Source organism: Lissotriton vulgaris, chromosome 6 (assembly GCF_964263255.1).
Source record: "Lissotriton vulgaris chromosome 6, aLisVul1.2, whole genome shotgun sequence".
Taxonomy (NCBI): Eukaryota; Metazoa; Chordata; class Amphibia; order Caudata; family Salamandridae; genus Lissotriton; species Lissotriton vulgaris.
Window position 1 is genome coordinate 629,471,627 of NC_141694.1, and position 25,599 is coordinate 629,497,225.

The window sequence follows — 25,599 nt, forward strand, 5'->3', positions numbered from 1 at the left end:
GATGGGTCTATATGACCCACAACTTGATGGAGGTTTCCCGGGTTTCAATATCAGAATTATTAAAGCATTGTTCCATGAAGCTGGGAGCCCCAAACTAACCTCCGGCACATAATTAAACAACTGCGTTAGGGCGGGGATGATCTTATCTCCCAATATCTTATAGATCTATGCTGGAAGGCCATCAGGGCCTGCCGCTTTCCTGATCTTGCAGCGTTGAATAGCTTCTCTGACCTCACTTTGGGTAAAAGCTTGGTTCAGGTATTGCTGTTGGTCCGGCCCAAAGGAGGGAAGGGGAATGTCTCCCAACCAATTCTGAACACTAGCGACATCTAGCCTTTTGTCCTCACAATAGTCCTCCTGAAAGTAGGTCTAAAAGCATGGCTAATTTCCTCATCTGAGCAGAAGGTTTCATTTCTGCTGATGATCTCGTTAATATGGTTTCTTGCCCGATCAGATTTTGCTTTCCAGGCAAGAAGCTTGCCTGCGCCCTCCCCATATTCAAAATGGGAGATTTTACTAGGCTCCCATCTACGGATAAGCCTAGATTGGAGAATGTTCTCAAACGGTTCTTTTAAGCTATCCCATTTGGCTTTCCATTCTTGCTGGATTTCAGGAGAGGCTAGAAAGGATAATTCAGCCTCTACATCTTTCAGCTTTCCCTCAATAGAAGATACCTCCTCTTTATACCCAGGATTTTGAAGGGGCCATGGCTCTACTATTTGGCGTTTTGTCCAGCACAAGGTTCAGAACTATATTAAAATCACCAGCTAGAATTATTGGCTCAGGAAAATCTAGAAGATAAGAAAAAATGGTTTTAAGACTAGAGGGGTCATCTTGATTGGGTCCATAGTAGCCGGCCAAAGTATACAGAGTCTCCCATATCCTGACTTTAACAATCACCCATCTGCCACCTGGGTCCACCAATTGCTCTAAAACATGCAAGTTCGCTGATTTCTTAAAAATTATAAGGACTCCTCTGATGTTAGCTGTTTGGCTCATGCATACACATGAATCCACCCATCCTTTATTTTTAAGAAGAGAAAATATCTCTTCTTTCAGGAGATGTGTTTCCTGAAGAATCAGAACCTGAGCCGGTGAATCTTGGAGGTACTGTATTATCCTATCACTTCTCGGTCTGGTTCGCAGGCCATTAACGTTCCAGGACATAATCTGTATGAAACTCATATAATATCATCTGAGAAGCCAGCACCACCATTCAATCCAGCCCAGTTCCATAACTCTTATAAGTAACGTGAATACAGCCAACATAATCAAGATAGGAAAACGGAGAACGCAGTACCCTCCCCAGTCCCTCCTCCCAACTCTGGGAACCCATTCCCCAATTATCTAGACTGATGGAATCCAGGCCATTGCATCCCAGAGGTATCGGCCCAGCCACCACCCTAATAATAAAAAAAAGAAACCCAAAGTGAGAAAAAGAAGAAAAAAAATAAAGATGATAAAAAACAGAGAAGCCCTAACTATACTAACTATACTAACTATACTATACTTTAAAGCAGACAAAGTCAATTAGAAAAAGCATAGGACTTAAATAGTTATAATCTCCTCCCCACCCATCTTCACAACTTAACCTCTCTCGCCTAAAAGCACAAGGTTTTTGAATGTCCCTATACAAGAGAGAGAGGAAAATACAAGTTCCCCAACTACACACCACCTAGATTGAACTACCTGTAAACCTTCAGAGAAAAGAGACTACGTGGCTCATCCAGGTCTAGGCTGATTGTAACTACCGTGATTTTTTTTAAGCATTTTAATTGAGCATTTTAATTTTAAGAAAGTACTGTTCTACTACTCACTGCGCATTTGCACTTTGCTCACGCTCCTGTGGAATCTCTGTCCCAGGCACCCTGGTCCGTCATGGCAAGTGCCGGTTGAACGGAGGGTGCCAAGGGGGCTAGAGCGGATTTACACTTCCGTGCTTGTGGCATTTTCGGCGCTCAGCGCTCTAGTCGCTCGCCGCCCTTTACTTACTTAACCCTATGTCCGGGTGGACGCTCTGCGGGCACGCCGCCGGCACACCAAAGGCAAGCCAGTCTGCACCTGGACCGGGCCCAGAGCCACAACCCCTACACAAAATGAGACAGGCTCAGAGAGGATTAGCTTCTTTAGTCATGAGCTAATCACACTCAGGACTAGGCCATGCTGTCCTACAATGGTGATGCTGATGGAAGCCAAACAATGTCCGACCTGCCAGGGTTCTTTCGAATTCTCACCTATTGGAAGGCCAATTACACCCCAGACACAGTTTGTTTTAATTGAGCATTTTAATTTCAAGAAAGTACTGTTCTACTACTCACTGCGCATTTGCACTTTGCTCACACTCCAGTGGAATCTCTGCCCCAGGCACCCTGGTCCGTCACGGCAAGTGCCAGTTGAACGGAGGGTGCTGAGGGGGCTAGAGCAGATTTACACTTCTGTGCTTTTGGCATTTTCCGCGCTCAGCTCTCTAGTCGCTTGCCGCCCTTTACTTACTTAACCCTATGTCAGGGCGGACGCGCAGCGGGCGCGCGCCGGCATGCCAAAGGCAAGCCAGTCTGCGCCCGTCCGCACCTTGACCGGGCCCAGGGCCACAACCCCTACACAAAATGAGACAGGCCCAGAGAGGATTAGCTACTTTAGTCATGAGCTGCTCACACTCAGGACTAGGCTATGCTGTCCTACAATGGTGATGCTGATGGAAGCCAAACAATGTCCGACCTGCCAGCGTTCTTTCAAATTCTCACCTATTGGAAGGCCGATTACACCCCAGACACACCTTATTAGGCTAAATAAAAATATCACTAAGGCTGGGGTAATTAACTCTCGATATTTAGTCAAGCACAATATTGAAATGGCAGAACTAATAGAAACCTAGAACCCTGACCTCATATTCATTACCGAGACCCTGGCAGATGACGCCTCGGATGTAGATCTAGCTTTAGCTATTCCAGAGGTGCTCTCTATCATCAGGGCAGACAGAAAAGGGAAACAGGGGGGAGGCCTGGCCATTATTTCCAGAAAAAAAACTGAGGGTTAAGGGCTCAGATCAGGGCTTTAAACCAGACTGTGAGGCACTAGCCTTTCAGATTAGCATCACGAGCAATTATACGTTCAAAGGCCTTTTGATATAAAGACCACCTAGGGCCAAAACACCTCTCATTCAACTACTTAGCCCATATCTAGAGTCCAGCGTGAAGGGCTCAGACTTTACCGTCCTGGGTGACTTCAAAAAAAGTTCTGACACAAGCGCGCCTGCTCTGAGGGATGCACTGGCCAATCTAGCCTTGGGACAGATTGTCAAGCAGGATACCCACAAAGCAGGACACACTCTCGATGGGATTTGTACCTCCAATAGTGATATGGAGATAGTAGAACTCTTGCAGGTCCCTTAGTCAGACCATAAGGTAATAGTTTTCTCCACAAAGGTGGAAGAGGAGGCAATTACACCCGCCCCCAACCCAGGCGTGCCAAATACCATGACTGATCTAGGATTAGACTCCCCGAAATCAAAGGAGCAACTATTACTATCAATTCCTGAGCTGGCCCCAGACAGTAACATTGCCTCAAAGCAAATCATGAGCTGGATAAATTCAGAGGTCAAAGTTGCAGTCCCTCTAAAAAAAAGTCACCTTTAGGGGGAAAACCCCCTCTCAACCGTGGTTCACTGACTCACTTAACATGCAAAAGCAAAATTGCAGAAAAACTGAGAAGACATGGAGGACCAACTATGACCAAGGGCTGAAAGAAGAATATAAAACTTCCCTGGCCATCTACAAAAAATTGATTTTAGCAGAAAAAAGTTAATATTTTATTCGAAAAATTGACGAAGCAAAAGATTCTAGTAAAAAACTCTTCACCACCATAAAAAAACTAACAAAAATTGACAGTAATAATTCGGCAGTTATTAGCTCAGAATTTTGCAATAATCTGGGCCAATTCTTCATCAATAAAGTGACCTCAGTGTATGAGTCATTTATTAGGACTGACAAGGATCCGCACATACGGCCAAAGACTGAACTTAATGAGGGACCACTCCCGCTAAAACAGGATCCCTGGTTTCATTTCTCGCAACCTTCAGTGGAACAGATTTTGCAGGTGGTTAGAACCACCAGGTCTGGCGGTCCAATGGACCCATGTCCACCGAAGGTGATGCAGTTTTTTCCCGAACTGCTAAGTGAGCAACTAGAAAAGCTATTTCTACAAATAGTAAAATCAGGCCACTTCCCAGATGCATGGGAAATCACCTAAGTGTTGCCACCACTAAAAAAAACAAATCTAGACCCACAAGAGCCCGGGAACTACAGACCTATTACGAGAATTCCTTTTGATGCTAAAGTTCTAGAGAAACTATTGAATAAACAGCTACCCAATTTCTATCGGATGGAAATGCCTTACACCACTCGCAGTTTGGTTTCCGAGAGGGACATGGAACGGAAACAGCTCTGCTCATGGCAACAGAAGAACTCAGGAGTGTACTGGATGCCGGAGGAAAGGCCGCCTTGGTTCTTCTGGACCTCTCGGCGGCCTTCGATACGGTAAACCATGGGACACTTCTGACCAGAATGGCCGTAGCCAGAATTCATACTTTGGCTCGAACGCTACTGGCATCCTATTTGTCAAACAGAACATTCACAGTTGAGTTGGGAGAGGCAAAAACCAAACCATTTAACTCCTGTGTTGTGTTCCCCAGGGGTCTTCTCTAAGCTCCACCCTTTTCAACTTGTATGTAGCACCTTTAGCTTCAATTATAAGGAACTGTTGGTTCTTTCTGGTTTCGTATGCCGACAACATCCAAATAGTGGTATCTATTGCTAAGAATGCTAAAGAGGCAGCAGATAAATTTAAAAACTGCATGACGCAAGTCACTCAATGGATGCAGAGTAACTGCCTAAAGTTAAACGGAGACAAAAGCGAAGTAATGCTGCTAGGGTCAGATCCAAAGATCTGGTCCCCGGAGTGGTCGCCCGATAGTCTGGGTGACTGCCCATCCCCAGTCAACTAGGTGAAAAATCATCTAGGTATGACACTAGACAACAAACTTTCACTTGATGCCCAGTCAAACAAATTTGCATCCTCAGTGTGGTACATTCTGAAAATGATAAGTAAGCTCCTGCCATTCATCTCCCTTTATTCCCGGAAAACGGTGGCAACAGCTCTGGCCTTATCAATGCTAAATTATGGGAACACCCTGTATGCTGGAGTAGAGGTCCAGCACCTAGAAAAACTGCAGCGCCTGAAAAACGCAGCAGCGAGGCTGGTGCTGGATGTCCATAAGTCTGAGCCAATTGCATACAGACTAAGGGCCTCATCAGGATGGCAGACGGACCTGCGTCCGTCCGCCACCCCGAGGTGGAGGGACCATCCGCAGGGGCAGCGACGGTCCCTCCATGCGAATTAGGATGTGACCGCCATCCTGGCGGTCACATCCCGTATATTTAACATTGCGGTGGGTGCTGCTTGAAGCAGCACCCGCCGCAAGGTTAAATATGCATGCTTTCCAATTGCATGCACAAAACGGCAGGCACCGCGTGGTGCCTGTCGCCTTGTACATGCAAACGCTGGGGGGTACCATAGGTACCCCCCATGTGCATCCCCCAACCTCGACACCCCGGGGGCCCGCAAAGGTCCCCCAGAAGCTATTTTCCACATGCTTTTCCACGGCGGGGAATCCGCCGCGGAAAAGCATGTGTATACACACATTGTAATTTGGCTGGCGGCGTCTTGCAGACACCGCCACGAAATTGCGGTCATCTCCCAGCGGATCAGCGGCAGATGGATCTGCCGTCCGCCACTGATCCCACCGCCATACTACTCTGGCGGTGGGAGTTTTGGAGGGCCGCAGCGGTGATTCCGCATCCTCCAAGCCGGCTGTGGCTTCCGCCGGCCCGGAGAATGCGGAATCACCGCAATCCTAATCTGCCCCTAAATTCCCTCCATTGGCTTCCAATTGACAAAAGAATAAAGTTTAAGTCTGTGTGTTTGGCCTATAAAGCTCTTCATGGATGTGGCTCCCAGTTTCTAAAAACTCATCTAAAACTATACAAGCCTTCCAGGAATCTACAATCTAGCCAAGCCAAACTGATTCAGGTCCCAAAACACAATAAAATCAGGTGGGGAGGGGAAGCTTTCTGAGGCATGCTGCTAAGGCCTTGAACCTCTTCCCAATCTGCATCAAAAATAACCCATCACTACTCTCCTTCAGGAACAAGGTAAAAATGTGGCTATTTACTGCCGGTTAGATCTTAGTTCAGATCCCGAATCTCTCTGAATCTACCCAGTGCCAAGACGCCCATGGGCAATCGCGCGGTCTATACATTCATAAATCAAATCAAACCTACTACAGCCCTCCTTTTCTGATGCTATTGAACAGCTCATCCGCTTCCTGCTCCGATCTTATGTTAGCATTTTGTTGTTGTGCATCACCTTTTAAAAGGCCGGGAATTTCAATTGGGCTACTGCCCCAAGCTTTTTAAACTCTTCCAGCCTCTTGCCCAATACCCATTGTCTCTCCAAAGTGCACCTTGAGAGATCCGACCGTATCTTAAACGAGAATTCCTTTGCCCGCACTGATTTCAGTTTCAGTGCTGAATTGAGAATCTTATCCTTTAAGGCAAATGTAATGAAATTGATGAGCATTTTTCTGGGTCTGGGCCTATTAGGGTTCCTTAAAAAAGGAACCCAATGTACCCTCTGTATATCCTGACTGAGTTCTTCATCCTAGTCTTCAAGCTGAAAGAGGTCTTGAGTAGAGAAACAACGTAGGACCGGATATCGGATCCTTCGCTACCTTCAGGTACATTAAATAAACGTAAGTTGTATCTGCGTGCATTGTTCTCTAACTTCTCCACTCTATCTCTGAAGTCCCAATGTTCAGACTTTAGAAGTTGAAAGTCTGTATTCTCAAGGTTTACGGTCCTGGAATTTATAAGGTCTACTTTTTTTACAGGGATAAACAGAAATTCCTGATTTCCCCTTGGTTCACTGTGGATACTGCAAATCCTCTCTTTATATCCTCCGATAGTGTAGCAAAGAGGCCCTCTAAACCTACGGGTCTAAACCTACGGGTGAGGATAAAGATGGCAACACCGTTAGAGTATCACTTTCTCGTTCCTCCCCAGTAATATTGTTAAGCACTGTCGGTGCCTGCAGTTGTGGTTGACTCAAAGCGCAGGCCGAAGGGTCGTCACTCGGAGCATTCCTGCCCCCTGAAGGCTCCCCTGGATCACTTTGTTGGGGGACCAGGTCTGTTACTGGTTCCAGTACTGCCTCCATTATGCTCATAGGGACTGTGCCCGAGGAAGGTGCTAATGTTATAGGAGGAATTAGGTTTGCCGAGTGCTGCTCCAAGGGTTCAGGCCATGTACCAATGACCAACACTTCTGGCTGAATCCTAAAGTAAGAGCTTAGCAACCGGGTCAATTTAACCACACTACTAACTGCCCTATTCTTTGGCCTATTGGGTATAATTGATTTACCCTTCACCTGATAGACCTGGAAGGAAGAGTTGCCACTTAGAGACTTGGGGCTAGATGTGACATATGGCTGCATATCGCGGCGCCATTGCGGTCAGCGCCCTAGTCTTTACGCGGGATAACACGCCCCTACTTAAGACGAGCATACCTGCCTGGCCAGCCCTGGACAAAGGTATTATTTGCAAACGCAGCACGGAGCTTCTAAAGACTCGCTTTCGGCGCAATTAGACAGCGTTAGACGCGCTTTTTTAAAAACTGTTGTTGAAATTTTTAAAATTGTATTCTTATTATCCCCACATATAGCGCTCACCCGCACTCTAATTTTGTGAACTCACCGCTATTTTGGGCGGGTCACTTATTAGTACAACACACCTTCTCAACGATCTTGGTGGAGGCAGGGACATATCGGGGCGCCATTGCGGTCAGCGGCCTAGTCTTTACGCGGGATAACACGCCCCTACTTAAGACGAGCTTACCTGCCTGGTCAGCCCTGGACAAAGGTATTATTTGCAAACGCAGCACGGAGCTTCTAAAGACTCGCTTTTGGCGCAATTAGACAGCGTTGGACGCGCTTTTTTAAAAACTGTTGTTGAAATTTTTTTAATTGTATTCTTATTATCCCCACATATAGCGCTCACCCGCACTCTAATTTTGTGAACTCACCGCTATTTTGGGCGGGTCACTTAGTAGTACAACACACCTTCTCAACCATCTTGGTGGAGGCAGGGACATATCGCGGCGCCATTGCGGTCAGCGCCCTAGTCTTTACGCGGGATAACACGCCCCTTCTTAAACCTGACAATGACGACGCGTAGCGGATACACGCAGCGGGATCGCCGGACTCATGCCGGAGTCACGCCAGAGTCCAGCCGTCTGTGCCCGTCCGGGCCCAGACAGGCCTGGGGCCTGGTACTCTGCTCAAAAATTCGGCACCCAGACTGACTTATTCCCGGGCCGAGCTTAATGCATTGCGCTACCTACATATTGAGGAACGCAACCCGGTCGACAATGGACTGCTTTTACCCCCAATCGGCAGGGTGAGCCAGACGACTCTTCCGCATAAAGGTAAGAAAACCTTGCTGTTGGGTCTGCTGAATTGCAGATCTCTCCCAAGGCATTCAGTTGAAGTTAATCTCCTCATACAAGATCAGGACTTAGATATCCTAATCCTGACGGAAACCTGGATAACTGCCAGTTCCGATGCTGACATCGTGCAAGCCCTCCCGCCAGGCTTTCTTCTGTTTCATCTTGACAGACCTGAGGGGCGAGGGGGTGGCATCGCCATTTTATATAGAGATACTTACGTATGTCGGGCCCAGAATGGCTTAGTTGCTGATTGTGAGAGCTGCCATATCTCCTTTCAGATATCCCCTACAGTGTCACTGTCAGGTTTACTGATTTACCGGCCTCCGGGCTGCCTGGGCAATTTTGTAAGCTCCATAATGGAAACTGTGACAACGCTGGCCTCGCCCACAACTAATTTTATAGTGATGGGAGACCTCAATCTCCATTTTAACGATACCGCAGATTTAATAGCCCGAGACCTTCAGGGCGACCTTAAAGCATGTGAGCTGCCTTTAATTAATGCAGGAGCCACGCATGATAAGGGTCACCTACTTGACCCAATGTTTTCTAATATCCCCCGTCTTATGGCCAGGCCAGCACATCCTCTCCTGTGGTCTGACCATTTTTTGGTTTCGGCTGACTGGCAAGTCGAGTTACCCCCTACATCTGCCCATCAGGCTTTCTTGGTGGACAGAGCCTGGTCCAGATTATCGATCAATGACTGGACCTCCGAATTGGAAGACTCGCTCCTTCCTCCCGAATCAGACCCGACTAAAGGAGACGCGAATCTCAACCAATGGCTGACTGCCTCTCTTGACGCCCTCATTCCGAAAAAGTGAGTGCAAAAGAGGGAGAAAAGAATTGGATCCGCTCCTTGGTACACTGCCGAGCTTCGCATGCTTAAGAAAGGATGTAAAAAGTTGGAGAGGTTATGGAGAAAGAAATTGGAGATAACTAGGCGAGAGGAATACCACGCAGCTATGAGGGGTTATAAATCTGCCCTTCGGCTGGCAAAAGCCCAATTTTTTGAGGAGCATATAAGATCTGCCTCAAGCTCATCTAGGGAAACTTTCAAAGTGGTGCAAGAACTCCTTAAAGTTCCCGAACCTGTGGCCACACATGATAAACAGAAGTGTAAGGAGCTCGCAGACTTCTTCCACACGAAAATAGAAAAGATACTTAGTTCCCTGCCTCAGTCTATACGATCTCAGCCTAATCAGGAAAAGAACTCTATATAACACAGTCTAGAGATGTATCTACCTATCTAGATACTTTTGGCCCAGTTTCAGTGGCCGAAGTACTGAAGGACTTAGGATCTATGAAAAGTGGCTCACCTATGGATCCGGTCCCTATGAAATTTCTAAAGCAGGTAGCAGCTTCCATTGTGGCTCCTATCACTGATCTGATGAATGCGTCCTTTTCCCAGGGCTTGGTGCCACCAAGCTGGAAAATAGCAGTGGTTAAGGCACTCTTAAAAAAGCCAAAGTTGGATACGGCGGACTTGGCAAATTTTAGGCCTATATCCCTGCTGCCGGGACTCGGCAAAATTGCTGAAAGGCTAGCGAATTATCAACTGTCAGGTTTTGTGGAGTCTAATGGACTGCTCCGAGACTCGCAGACCGGATTCCGTCCAGGCCAGAGCACTGACACTGCCCTCCTGGCAGTCGTGGAAGAAACCAGACGCATTATGGATTCAGGAGGATCAGTGGCAGTGATCCTCCTGGACCTTAGTGCGGCGTTTGACACCGTTAATCATCAGGTGCTAATTCAGCGACTGTCAGAGGTGGGTGTGGCAGGGGCCGCTCTGAAGTGGCTTAGGTCATTTCTCGAAGGCCGCTCATATCAGGTTTGGGAAGGCAGCAATCGGACTACATCTATCCCCCTCCAGTGTGGGGTGCCACAGGGCTCCTCTCTTAGCCCTACACTGTTCAATGTATATATGGCCCCCCTGGAGGATGTGGTGGCCCCTTATGACATCAAGATCATCAGCTATGCGGATGATACGCAGTTAGTGGTTGCCTTATCACAACTGGCAGAGAACCCCGATTTACTGCACTCCTGCCTGTCGGAAGTCCATACCTGGATGGATGAATCAGCTCCTAAGCTAAATGGCTCGAAGACAGAGATAATTTTGCTAGGGAATAAAATCCCCTCACACCCATCGACCAGCTGGTCTAGCTGTATGGGCGATCTCCCAAGTACGAAAGAGGAGATTAAGAGCTTGGGGGTCTGGTTAGAACAAGATCTCTCGTTCAGGACCCAAGCTAAAAAAACTGCAGGAGTTTGTTTTGCCCTGTTAAAGTCAGCCCGTAAAATTTTCCCTCGTCTTCCCTTATCATCTAGGAAGTTGTTGATTCAGGGGCTGATAACATCGAGACTCAATTATAGTAATGCTATCTTTTTGGGTGCCCCTGAATCCACCTTCAACAAACTTCCGCAGGTTCAAAATGCGGCGGCTAGGCTGCTCATGGGCATCCCCAGAACCCAGTCAGCCAGACCTGCCGTAAAGGCATTGCACTGGCTTCCAGTGCGGGAAAGAGTTAAATTTAAGGCACTTTGTACAGCCCACAAAATCCTTCAGGGGACAGGACCCCCAAATCTGAGGAATCTAGCGGTGCCATACAAAGCGAATCGAACGCTGCGTTCCGACCAGAAACACCTTCTCCTAGTCCCCAGAGTAAAGAGGGCACGCACGGGCGGGAGGAGATTCTCGTTGAACACAGCGAGGCTGTGGAATTCCCTACCTTTAAAATTGCGTGCTGAGACTTGCACTTTGCGCTTTCGTAAATGTCTTAAAACACATCTGTTTCCTGCTTCATTGCACCTGACTGACTGTTTTATCTGTTGGTGTTCGGATAAGCGCTGGGATGCCCCAGGGTAACTGCGCGCTATATAACATTTTAAATAATAATAATAATAATAGATGTAGGTAATTTAAATTTACTGATTCGAAAATACCGAATTTTACCGATTCTGTATTTTGGAATCGGTAAATTCTATGTAGAAAAAAAATCGGTAAAAATACTGAATCGTTAATATTCGGTATTTACAGAATCGGTATTTACTGATTCGGTAATTGACATTTATTCCTATGGGCCTGGACGCGGAACCTACAGAATCAGTAAATGATGATTCGGTAAATACAGAATCTGTAAATACTGATTCGTTATTTACCGAATCGGTAAATTTGCCACCTATATCACAATAGGTATTACCGGTCGGTAACGGCCGATTTCGGCCGTTACGGACTGGTAATAGCCTTCCTACATCTGGCCCTTAGCTCCTTCATTTGCAGTGGGTCAGCATCAGGGGGGATCTTCACTATATCTGCTTTGCCAGAGGTTGCTTTAATACTTATTTTTATGTTTGCTTTAGATTTCCTATTGCCCACTGTAATCCCTTTTTTAGATTTCCTATGTCCTCTCCTGGTTACTCTTTGTGTCTTACAGCAGGAGAGGAGACCACTTGAATGTTTAGGGGAATCTGGTAGCTTCTAGCATGTTGCACTAACAAGGAAACTGACCCCCTCGCCTCTGGCTCACCTCCAATACCTTGCTCCAAGTCACTGGAAACCGCCTTCCCTTACTCTCCGAACTTACCGCTGCTTTGACCCTCCACCTCCTGTGGGAGACCTTCGTTAAAGTTCCTCATATGCTGAAAAAAGCTGCAAATACTTGCTTTCCCGTCTCCTCTAAGGAGGCCTTGGCTGCTACCTTGCGCCCTCTCCTAAGCTCCAGGGTGGCTTCCAGCAAGCAGGGAGGCATAGGAAGATGTATCCCCGCCTCTCCTCTGCTCATTCCTCACGTCTTGCGTCTTGCGTCTCCCTCGCGTCTTCCTCGGACAGCCAAGGGGGGTAATTGCGCTGCCAACAACAAACCCGGCAAGATTTTCAGCCAGAATGCGGATGACTGAAAGACGGGCCCTCCGGTCTTCCTCAGGTTGAAATACAGTCAGTTTCTCTGCCACGGGATTTAATCATTTAGAGGCTGGTGCCGGAGCTTCGGGAGCTAACGGCTAACGATCGGCCGCCATGTTCCTGCCTAGAGCCTAGGGCCTTTCATATATTGTGCCTTCCATAGACACATTAACACTCAGTGCAAGTATACATCAGGCGTGAATAGCTCATTACTGTTTTCTCCATGAACGGTACCTCTCATACATATACATACTGCCACCACACACATTAAACTTACTTGCATACACTGTACCCTTCCTGTATTGTACCACTCGTTGGTACACATCAATTCATCGTATGCATTAAACATACACACACTGCACCCTTCATGCATTGTACCACTCCCTGGTACAGATGGACCCAGCACATGCATTTGTCCTGTACCCACTGCACAGCTCTTCATCAATCAGGTACTGTACCACTCATAGCCACACGTGCATCCAGCACATGCATTCACCATGCAAGCACTGCTCATTACTGCATTATCCCTTTATTGTACCCTTTCCAGACACACATACACTCAGATGAGATACACCACCACTGTGTAGCCCTTCACATCAATCTGAGGTAGGCCAAGGGTGCGTCAAGTACACAGTTGTAGAACTTTAAAAGTGAGTGAGCCTGTAGTCCTCACTGTAGTGATGCAGGTCTAAAGGACCTGTTCACTCCCTCTGAGCACCACACGTTATGCTGCCATCACTCCGCCCATGCCACTGATCACCTTGTGAAGGCAGTAGTCTTGCAACACTATGAGGGTAACACTTTGGGTGTCCCCTCTCCCCCGGTTCAACAGGACTGAAATATGTGAGACAGCCTTTGTCATGATGCACACACATGATCCTTGTTTGCCTATGACAAAGAAAATCAGCTTTAGGGATCCAGACATCAGTACAGATGGGCACTTAGGGCATGGTTGCATGTCTGTTCCCATCCAGGGTACTTTTCTGATCATATAATTTACCTTCAAACTTTGTCATTTTGATAGACCTCAAAATCCTCTAGCAGGTTCAGCCTAAAGATGTATCCAACAAATTTACATCAAAATTTAATAACTTTCCCACAGTGTTCCACTGACAGATCTAGAACTCTTAGAAATCAAAATATAGTTTCTACTTTTCAAGCTTTTTGAACAGATCCTCCGGGTCACTTCTAAGACTTCCAGGTCCTTATAGACAACACTTATGGTAAAGAATTTATTCCAGCAGAGATCACTAGCAAGGTCCAGTCCAGGTCCACTTTGAACTGTCAAGTCATTCCTTAGAAAAAAATAGCATTTACGCATTTTATGTCTCTATAGTCACACAGGAGGTCCAGAGTATAATACGGAGCAGGTACAGTCCTGCATGGCTCCTCCACATCACATACAGCAGGTACAGTCCTCTTCTGTTGTTCTGAAGGTAAAGAAAGTGTTCTGAAGAGGTGCCTTGGGTGCCACTGTTATGCAAGAAACCAGCTGGCAGTTGGTGATAACACCTAGGTAGTACATAACCAATAGGGTAAAAGTCCCCAGGGGCAAAACTTCTGACTTTTTAAGTACTTCCTGTTTTTTCTTTACCACAAACACTGCCAAAATGCCATCTGCCTGGGGTAGTGCTAAGATGGCCAAAGCCTTCAGACAAACTATCTTTGGCTCCAGAGTTTGGAGTGTGTAGGGGCACAGACTGTGCAAATCACCAATATCCTCCAACTACAAGCACTAAAGTAGGCCCTGTACCCACAACAAACCAGGAGACGAGGTCTGGTAAAACAGAAGCAGGGTTCCTCAGCAGTTCTCAGGGGATATACAAGAATACCCCTGCCATTCTGTATGCTGCCTTTCAAATGAGACAAAGTGTTACATGTTGCTCAAACTGGCCTCAGGCAGGATTTGATACAGTGGTAACAACAGGATGGCAGACTCCAAGCCTTCTGCAGAACTCAAATAAGTTACCCCTGCCCATTCAGGTTGATCTGTATGTCACAGTGACCTACTATGTAGCTCATTGGAGGAATATCACATCTCCAGTGACTGTGTGGTTCTGTATAGTTTAAATATGTTTATATATATAACTGCCAAGGTGTAATGAGAATGAATGGATGTATGATTGTCTGAATGGATGATTTAGTAGGTGCCTGATTGAATAAGTGAGTGATTAAACATGTCTTACTGAATGCATGGGATAGTGACTAAACTGTGTGAATGTCTGTATCAGTCTGTTAGTTGGTGCATAAGCGGCTGCATGGGTTGGTGAATAGTTACATGAATGTTTTTATGGGTTATTGATTGGTTGTTTGAGTATCTGTATGGATGCCTGAGTGTCTGTGTGGGTGGGTGTGACTCTGTACAGAGATGTGTGAGTGGGTGATTCAATGGGTGTATGGATTTAAGACTGCATGTGTGAAGGGCTGTGTGGGTGCGTTGGTGAGTGAATGGATGTCTCAGTGGTACATGTATGAAAACGACATATGTGAAAGGCAGTATATGTGCGTGTTGGAGTTTATAAATGACTATATGTCAGAGTGAGGGATTGTGAGAGTGGCTCTATGGATTAGTGTGTGCTTGTATCAGTGATTGTATATGAGAGTAAGTATGTGTTAGTATCTGTATGAATAAGTGAGGTGGTGTATGTATAACTATAGGTGAGTAAATGGGAGTATGATTGATTCTTTGCATGACTGACTAGGTGTGTGAGTAACTCTATGGATGAGTGGTGGTGTGTGAGTGTTTGTATCAGTGTATGAGTGCATATGATAGTGGTATATTGATGAGTAACTACATTTCTGAGTGACTGTATGAGTGTGTTAGACCTGTTGCCCATGGCGTGGTTTCCCCTGACTTTTTGCCTCTACCTCCTGTATTTTTGACACTGTGCTGGATTTCGTTTTTGCTGGTTTAGGTGCTTTGTGCACTTTGCCACTGCTGATCAGTGCCAAAGTGCAAGTGCTCCCTGTTTAAATTATTATTGTGATTGGTTATCTATGATTGGCATGTTTGTTTTACCAGTAGGTCTCTAGTAAAGTGCACTGAGTGTGCCAGAGCTGGCTAGACAAATACTACTAGTGGGCCTGCAGCACTGATTGTGCCACCCGCAGAAGTAGCCCTAAGATGTTGTCACAGGCCTGCCACCGCAGTTCCTGTATGCAGTTTTCTAACTGTCCTGTTGTCCTGGCAGTGTAAAATTACTTGCCAGTCCTAACCATTCCCTTTTCTTACACATTGGAAACCCCTATGTTAGGCTCAAGGTTCCCCAATGGGCAGGGTGCAGTGTATCTAAAAGGTAGGACATGTACTTCTGTGGGTAACATGTTCTGATGGTGAAATACTGCCAATTTCGTTTTTCACTTTTGAAAGTCTATCTTGCCCATAGGACCGAATGGGCAATGCTGTGTAACATGTTTTCCTGCATATCTGGCTGGTAAATGTTTGTGAGGCCTTATTGCTGAAGGGAGCTGGAAGCGCGACACAATGAGAGAAGCGTGGCGCCACCGCAGAAGCCCCATCATCGAGGAAGCGTGTCACTGCTGTTCGCCATCGCATCTCCGGAGAAGTGTGCAGCCACACAGAGGGTGCCGTCAAATCACCAAAGAAGCGTGTTGCAGGGATGTTGCATCACTGAGGAAGCGCACTGCTGATAATTGCCGCCCCAACACCTGAGAAGTGTGTCGCAGTCACTGAGGGTGTCATTGCATCACTGGAGAAGGCCTGTCATGGCTCAGAAAACTACTGAGTTTGCCGCACAACCGTTGGAGATGTACGCATTGCCTCTATGTTGTTGCATCGCAGTCAAGACGCCAATTTCTTCCATCAAATCGGGTCGTAGCAATGCATCTTGTCTCATAAGAACCAGAGAGCAGGAAAAATCAAAGCAACGCCTTCTTTGTGTCCCTTTTGTTTGTTTTGCGTTACGCATCCCTGATACTTTATGAGTAAGGTGTTGCATTTCATCATCTACAAGTTTATTTTTGCAACTACCTTTCTAAAGATATTCCACTGAGTTTTTGTATGTTGGATTTTTGTCGTTTTGGTCATGTTTAGTTTAGATAAAGATATTTTCTTTTGCTAAACTGATGTGGTGTCCAATTGAGGTGTTTTTACTGTCTTACTGAGATTGTTGGTACAAATACTTTACACATTCCCCTTGGGATATGCCAGTCTCCTCATGCCAAGCTACCAAGGGAGTGAGCAGGGGTTATCTAAAGTGTGTATCTACTTATCCTGACTAGAAGCAAGGGTCCCTATTTTGATATAGGTACTTATTTCTAACAGGGTGAATTAGTGGATGTTCATTAAGATCTAGGAATCAGTGAGTGGGTATGTAGTAACTAGTATTGGTGTGTCTATGGTTTCGAAAATGGTAGTCTGTATTTTAGAGTGGGTGTATCAAAGGTTATATTAGGGTATAAGGAGGTGCATCAGATTATCATGTGGATGATGTCATTAGTGAGGTTATCAGTGCTGTCATTTGAGATGTCATCAGTGATGTCATCAGTGATGTCACTGACCATGTCATGAATGATGTAATATGTGAAATCATCAGCAGTGCATTGCGGGGGCGCAAGTTATAGTTAGCTCAACTAACTATAACAGCCAATTTCTCTGGTTTTGTATGAGTAACAGGCCCAACTAACTATACGGACCCTGAAAAGTGTGATTTTATTCAGTTAATTTCGAAAGGGTTTTTAAATCCTACTTTCTAACTATAACGTCCCTGAGTGAATTTCTGTTTTGCATCAGGCTTCTTGCTCCATGGTGTGATTGGAAACCACGCCACTACACTACCCATAATGCACCCCTTTGGTCATCCAGTCTTCTTGAGAGTGTACTGTTTAGCTGAAAAAACCCAGGCATCACCTGGTCAGATGACTAACATTGTATAAATGAGGATTTCCCACCCACATTGGTGATTGGTTTACTCCTACCTTGGGATAGGACTATGCCCCCTGACCCGAATCCTCTAGTGTGCTCTTCGTGTTCGTCCTGAGAACTAGGCAAACATTCTGCCCAGCGTTTGTAGATATCTTTGGAGAGACTGTTGAAGACTAATTTTGACGCGCCAGTCTGAGTCTTTTTCTACACTGTGCTTTCTGGTGTACTCGTGATTTTTGAAGCAGGAATTAGACTTTTGTTTTCAGTGCATGCTCGTGATATTGAGAGAGGCTTCCTGCCTCACATCACACCCTGCTGTCTTCTCCCATCACAGCTGGAAGCCCTTCTCAGCATGTGGCCGCGCTGATGCTTGGAAATCGTCTGCCTCGCTACAAGCTCAGCTGGTTCCCCTGCCCGAGTTGGATCCTTTTACCAGAGCAGGTCTTCACTGCGGCTCGAGGACGGTTTGCCTTAGCCCCTTTGAATCTCTTCTGAAGCTGGCAGCTTTGTAAAGACTTTCCTTGTGTACCAAAGAGCCTCTATAGAATTTGCATTAAGGTGAAACCGCTTTGCTATATTTTTCTTATCTGACACTGCCACAATTGTAGCAGGACTCGCTACTTGTTTAAAATGTTTTGTTTATAGTTCTCTCGGTCTCTTTCATGTCAGAAGGTAGATGTGTGCCTCTGACTATACAAGATGGCAATACTTGAGCACCTTCAGCTCTTCTAATTAGAGTGAAGTGGATATTTTTATTTCTTGCTATCCTAGAAGAGACCTCTTAAATTAAGCCCAATCCAGCAGTTAATTGTTTAAGTATGTGACACTGCCCTATCAACAATATTGAATGCTTCCTCAGCATAATACCCCTCACTAGCAAGATTCTGTTGAAGTATTTCTTCTAACATTGGGTATATTGGTTTTTTTTCTCTTTTCTTTTTTTTATTTTGTGTTCATGCAGCCTGGAGGCACACGCTTAGAAAAGTTAATACTTCAGCTCACCTGTTCTGCTGCTGGTCACTAAAGGTCTTTTCTCGCCTAAGAGGTATTAGGCATTACCCTGGTGACTGTTTTACTTGGGCTGACTATACCTTATCGGAGAACTGAAACACATCTTCGCTCCTGTGGACACTGGTCTTTTCTGCGTGACTAAAGTAAATCCTGATAATTTCAAAGTTTTTTTTTAAATGCTAATTTCTAACTACAAAGTCCCTGAAACCTATGGTTTTTTCAGTGAATTTCAAAGGGTATTTAAATGCTAATTTCTAACTATAACGTCCCTGAAACCTATTGCTTTTTCAGTAAATTTTAAAGGTATTTCTGTCCCTCAATATATGAGCTCATTATTCCATTTATTGTAGAAACGGGGAATCTTGGTTCCAGGGGAAGGGCCACTGATGTACATAACCAATTGGTTGCCATTTTAAAGGACGCCCTTTATCCTGTGAGAGGGGTAAATTTGCCCCGGATGAAGATGCATCCATGGTACAATGCTGCCTGCCGAAAGTCTAAAAAAGCCTTGTTGTCAGCAGTAAAAATAAAGGACACTGGAGCTATTAGGGTCCAACGCTCTCTATATAAAAAGGCAATCTATGGCGCAAAGAAGGAATGGGAGGTCATGTTGTGGGAGGAGTTAGGAACTGCATTAAGGTGTAGGGATTCCAAACAATTTTGATCCATTGTTGCACCTGGCCTCAGTGGGCTTACCCCTGTGCTTGCCCCTAATATTGCTCCTGCAGTATGGGAAAAGCACTTTGGTGCATTATACGGCATTCCTGAGATTGACATCTTAACCCATGAAACCCTTGGACCCCAACAAACTCATAGTGTCCCCGGGGTTGCAGATTGTGAAAAAATGATCGCAGTTCCCATCTGTCTACCCCAGGTTGAATCTATCACACTGAGAGAGGTCGAGGTAGCAATAGGTAAATTGCTCCCCAATAAAGCCCCCGGACTGGATAAAATGCCAGGGGATCTGTTTCGTACACAACCCAAAATGTGGGCACCTTACCTGGCCGTTTTATTCAATGAGATCTTGCGGGGAGCCGATCTGCCTCCAACTTGGCTGGGAGCTGAGATTGTGCCAATTTTTAAAAAGGGCTGCCCACTTACCCCCTCAAATTACAGACCCATTAGCTTAATAGACACATCACAAAAGCTAATGGGGAGGATCGTTCTTGATAGGATCCTTGGGTGGATTGATGAGAATGAGATTTTAACCACACTCCAGGCAGGCTTTATGTCTGGCACCTCTACCCTAGATAAATATTTCGCTTGCAGGTCCTGTACTGGAAAATGGCAAGTGTAGAGGGTGGCAGCCTCTACCTTGTGTTTGTGGATCTGCGAGCAGCATTTGACCTAGTCCCTCGAGCGAAATTGTGGAAGGTGTTGGCAGACTTGGGACTCCCGCCCTATATATTGGCCATTCTATCCAGGCTCCACACAAATAATTATGCGCAGGTCAGGTGTGGAAGGTACGGTGACCTCACGGATCAATTTTCTGTCCAGAAAGGTGTGCGCCAAGGGTGTGTTTTGGCGCCCACACTATTCAGTCTCTATATTAATGGACTTGTGGGTTATCTGAATGGTGTGGTGGATAAAGATGCCCCAAAATTGGCCACAGGGAGAGTGCCCGCTCTGATGTTCGCAGACGACACTCTCCTGATGTCTAGAACATCAACGGGCATTCAAAAAACACTCGACAGATTTGTAGCATTTTGCGCGCTGCGTGGATTGGAAATCAACTTGGAAAAAACAAAGTTCATGATTCTCAACTCTCCGAAGCGGACACGCCCAAACCCGGTCTTAAACGGTATTTCCCTCGAGAGGGTCAAGACTTTTTTATATTTGGGTGTTACCCTGACAGAGAGCCTTGAGTGGAACACGCAGATTGCCAAGTCGGCACTCAAATTAATCGCAGATAGCCGGGGGTATAAGTAAAGTATTTAGGGGGTCAGTCTTTAAGCCGGTGTCTCCGGCTTTGGAAATATATTGTCATCAGGCCAGAACTGCTGCAATTTATGGTGCCGAACTTTGGGGGCATAAACAGATATTGAACCTCAAAAGGGTGGAACAAAGCTTCATGCGGAATCTAGTTGGACTACCGGCAAGTACTCCATTGATCCCACTTAGACTAGACCTTGGGGTGAAGCCTATAGAGGAGATTACAAGCGCAAGGCCAATTATGTATTGGAAGAGGTTCTGGTCAGTCCCAGAACTGGCAGATTACAGAGCAGAATTATCTGAGGTTTGGACTTCCCTTAAATGTAAAAAGATCCCATGGCTGCAGCACATAAGGGCTGTTAGTACCCGGATAGGCCTTCCGGAACTTTGGGAAACACCCAAGACCTATTGCCCTGGTATATCAAAAAGGGAACTCCATACTCCGATTCGGAGGCAGAATTTTCTAACACTACAGAGCTCTGCAACCATGGCAGGCTAACGACAGAGTTCCCCTTAGTTAAATTGGAATCTAAAATTGAGGCATTCCTGGATGTAATTGAACCTCCACTTGCTATAAAGTTGTATCTTCAGCTAAGGCATGGTACTTTACCCATTAGGTCTTTTACATGTAAATGGTTAAAATCTAACAATGAAGCTTGCCCTGCATGTGATTCTAAAATCGAAAATGTACCACATGTACTGTTTTTTTGTCCAGCCTATTCTACAATTAGAAACTGTTGGCTGACTCCAATTCGCAAGAACCTCAAACTTCTGAACTTCAATCAGGCTTGCAGGATACTAACCTATGATACCCATCCCCCTATTGTGTTTGCCGTATCCCGTTACTTATTTAGTATGTGGCGTAGAAGACAAACTTTTTTAACCGAACTACAGAAAATATGACACCCTCTATTTTCCAGCTCTTGATAACTCATTTTTTATTTTCTTCTTAACATTTGATTATTGTTAATTGTTTTAATATTTTATGCTTGTGTGTATTTTATGTGCACTTTTATGGTCTTTGACCAAAATAAAGTTATCAATTGATTGATTAAAAGGCTAATTTCTAACTGTAACTTCCCATAAACCTATGTTTTTTTCAGTGAATTTATAAGATTTTTTAAATGGTAATTTCTAACTATGCCTACAGAGGTGGGAAATGTGCAGAAAGAGGAAGAAAGATGCAGAAAGAAGCAAGATAAATGCAGAAAGAGGCAACAAAACTCCAGAAAGATGAAGGAAATTGCAGAAAAAAGCAAGAGATATGCACAAAGAACCAACAGAGGTGCAAAAAGAGGCCTTGTTGCAAAGTCATCCTGTGCCCTCAACCTTTTGCTGACTGGTACTGGTGGTAACTGACTCTGACTAGCCAGGCCCAGAGCCACTGCTATGCTGAAAGACACTTAGAATACATTGAAAACACCTACATACACTAGGGTATACTATGGGTTGGGGTACCCTGTGATTGGCATGACCTCCCCTGTAAGGCCCTTGCACATATTAGGGCAGCGGGATTAAAACTTCCTCTAAGTCAGAGGTGCAGAAAGAGGAAAGAGAAGTACAGAACAAATCATCAGAGGTGCCGAAAGAGGCAAGAGAGGTGCAGAAAGAAGCAAATGGAGTGCAGAAAAGGCAAGTGAGATGCAGAAAGGGGTAGGATATCTGTAGGATAAAACAATGGAGGTGCTGAAAGAGGCAAGTGAGGTGCATTAAGAAGCAAGAGAGGTACAGAAAGAGGCAATAGAAGTGCAAAACAGAAAGAAGCAGGTGGGGTGTAGAAAGAGTCAACAGAGGTGCAGAAAACGGAAGAGAGGTTCAGAAACAAGCAAGAGAAGTGCACAAAGAAGCAAGAGAATTGCTGAAAAAAGCAACATCAGTGTGAAAAGAAGCAAGAGAAGTACAGAAAGAGGCAAGTAAGGTACAGAAAGAGCATTAGAAGTGCAGAAAATAGCAAGAAAACTGCAGAAAAAGGCAGGAGGGATGCAAAAAAGAAAAGAAGGGTGCAGAAAGAAGCAAGGGAGATGCAGAAAGAAGAGAGGTAAAGAAAGAGTAAAGGCAAGTGCAGAAAGAGACAACAGGGTTGCAGAAAGAGACAGCCAGGGTGCAGAAATAAGCAAGAGAGGTGCACAACTCGGCAGTTGAAGTGCAGAAAGAGGCAAGTGAGGTGCAGAAGGAGGCCAAAGAACTACAGAAAGAGGCAAGAGAGTTGCAGAAATAGGCAAAAGGGGTGCAGAAAGAGGGAACGGGTGTGCTGAGAGAGGCAAGAAAGCTGCAGAAAGAGGGAAGAGGGGTACAGAAAGAGGCAAGAAGGATGCAGAAATTTCCAAAAGAGGTGCATAAAGAAGCAAAAGCAGTGCAGAAGGAACCAACCGAGGTGCAAAACGAAGCAAGAGAGGTACAGAAATAAGTAGGAGAGGTGCACAAAGATGCAAAACAAGTACAGAAAGAGGCAGGAGTGGTGCAGAAAGAAGGAAGAGAAGTGTAGAAAGAAGCTGAAGAGGTGCTGAAAGAGGCGTGAAGGATGAAGAAAGAGCAAGAGAAGTACAGAAAGAAGTGACAGAGGTACAGAAAGAGGCAAGAGAGGTGCATAATCAGGTAGGAAAGGTGCAGAAAGGGAACAACAGTGCAAAAAGAGGCTAGTGAGGTGCAGAAGGAGGCAAGAGAACTGCAGAAAGAGGCAAGAGAGTTGCAGGAATAGGCAAAAGGGGTGCAGAAAGAGAGAACATGTATGAGACAGAGGCAAGAGAAATGCAGAAAGAGGAAACAGGGGTGCAGAAAGACACAGGAGAGGTGCAGAAACAGGCAGGAAAAGACACAATAGAGCTGCAGAAACAGGCAGGAAAAGTGCAGAAAGAAGAAACTGGGGTGCAGAAACAGGCAGGAAAGGTGCAGAAAGAGGAAACAGGAGTGCAAAAAGAGGCAGAGAATACTGTGGAAACACCTACATACACTAGGGTACACTTTGGGTTGGGGTACCTATCTGATTGGCATGACCTCCCCTGTAAGGCCCTAGTACATAATAGGGCATCAGGATTAAAACTACCTCTAAGTCAGCAGTGCAGAAAGATGAAAGAGAAGTACAGAAAAAAGCAACAGAAAGAAGCAAATGAAGTGCAGAAAAGGCAAGTGAGATGCAGAAAGGGGCAAGATATATACAGAATAAAACAAAAGAGGTGCTGAAAGAGGCAAGTGAGGTACAGAAAGAAACAAGAGAGGTGCAAAAAGAGGCATAGAAGTGAAATATTAGGCAAGACGGGTGCAGAAAGAGAAAAAAGGGGAGCAAAAATAGGCAGGAAGGGTACAGAAAGAAGCAAGTGGTGTGCAGAAAGAGGCAATAGGGGTACAGAAAAACGCAAGAGAGGGTCAGAAACAAGCAAGGAAAGTGCACAAAGAGCCAGGAGAATTACTGAAAAAAGCAACAGAGATGTGGAAAAAAGCAAGAGAAGTGCAGAAAGAGGCAAGTGAGGCGAAGGAAGAGTAAGAGAAGTACAGAAAATAGCAAGAAGACAGCAGAAAAGAGGCAAGAGGGATGCAAAAAAGAAAAGAAGGGTGCAGAAAGAAGCAAGAGAGGTGCAGAAAGAAACAATAGAGGTGCAGAAGCAGGGAAGACAAGTACAGAAAGAGACAACAGGGGTGCAGAAAGAGACAACAAGGGTGCAGAAAGAGACAACAAGGGTGCAGAAAGAAGCAAGAGAGGAGCAGAAATCGGCAATTGAAGTGCAGAAAGAGGCAAGTGAGGTGCAGAAGGAGGCCAGAGAACTGCAGAAAGAGGAAAGAGAGTTGCAGAAACAGGCAAAAGGGGTGCAGAAATATGGAACATGTGTGCAGACAGAGGCAAGAGAGCTGCAAACATTTGAAAAAGAGGTGCATAAAGAATCAAGAGCAGTGCCAAAGGAACCAAACAGAGGTGCAAAACAAGGCAAGAGAGGTGTAGAAATTAGTGGGAGAGGTGCACTAAGAGGCAAGACAAGTACAGAAAGAGGCAGAAGGGGTGCTGAAAGAAGGAAGAGAAGTGCAGAAAGAAGCAACAGAGGTGCTGAAAGAGGTGTGAATGGTGCAGAAAGAGCAAGAGAAGTACAGAAAGAAGCAACAGAGGTACAGAAAGGAGAGAGAGGTGCAGAATCAGGTAGGAAATGTGCAGAAAGGGAACACCGGTGCAAAAAGAGGCTACTGAGGTACTGAAGCAGGCAAGAGAACTGTAGAAAGAGGCAAGAGAGTTGCAGAAACAGGCAAAAGGGATGTAGAAAGAGGGAACATGTTTGCAGACAGAGGCAAGAGAGGTGCGGAAAGACGGAACGGGGTACAGAAAGAAACAAAAGATGTACAGAAACAAGCAAGTAAAGTACAGAAAGAGGCAAGAGAGTTGCTGAAAGAAGCAACAGAGGTATGGAAAGAAGCAATAGAAGTGAAGAAAGAGGCAAGTGAGATGTAGAAAGAGGCAAGAGAGGTGCAGAGAATGGCAAGAAAACAGCAGAAATAGGCAAGAGGGATGCAAAAAGGAAAGAATGGGTACAGAAATAGGCAAGAGAGGTGCAGAAAGAAGCAAGAGAAGTGCAGAAAGAAGCAAATGAGGTGCAGAAAGAGGCAACAGAGGTGGAGAAAGACGCAAAAGAGGTACAGAAACAAGCAGGAGAAGTGCAGAAAGAAGTAAGAGAATTGCTGAAAGAAGCAACAGAGGTGTGGAAAGAAGCAAAAGAAGTGCATAAAGAAGCAAGTGAGGTTTGGAAAGAGGCAAGAGAGGTGCACAAAATGGCAGTAGATTAGCAGAAAGAGGCAAGAGGAATGCAAAAAAGGGAAGGAGGGTGCAGAAAGATGCAAGAGAGGTGCAGAAAGAAGCAAGGGAATTATAGAAAGAAGAAAGAAAGGTGCAGAAAGAGACAACAGGGATGCAGAAAGAGACAACAGGGGTGCAGAAAGAAGCAAGCGAGATGTAGAAATAGTCAATAGAAGTGCAGAAAGATGCAAGTGAGATGCAGAAGGAGGCAAGAGAACTGCAGAAAGAAGCAAGCGAAGTGCTGAAAGAGGCAAGTGAGGTGCAGAAAGAGGCAAGAGAAGTACAGAGAATGGCAAGAGAACAGCAGAAAGAAGCAATAGGATGCAAAAAAGGGAAGAAGGGTGCAGAAAGAATCATGAGAGGTGCAGAATGACGCAAGAGAAGTGCAGAAAGAAGCGAGAGAGGTGCAGAAAGACAGAAGAAAAGTGCAGAAAGAGACAACAGGGATGCAGAAAGAAACAACAGGGGTGCAGAAAGAGGCAAGTGAGGTGCAGAAGGAGGCAAGAGAACTGCAGAAAGAGGCAAGAGAGTTGCAGAAAGAGAG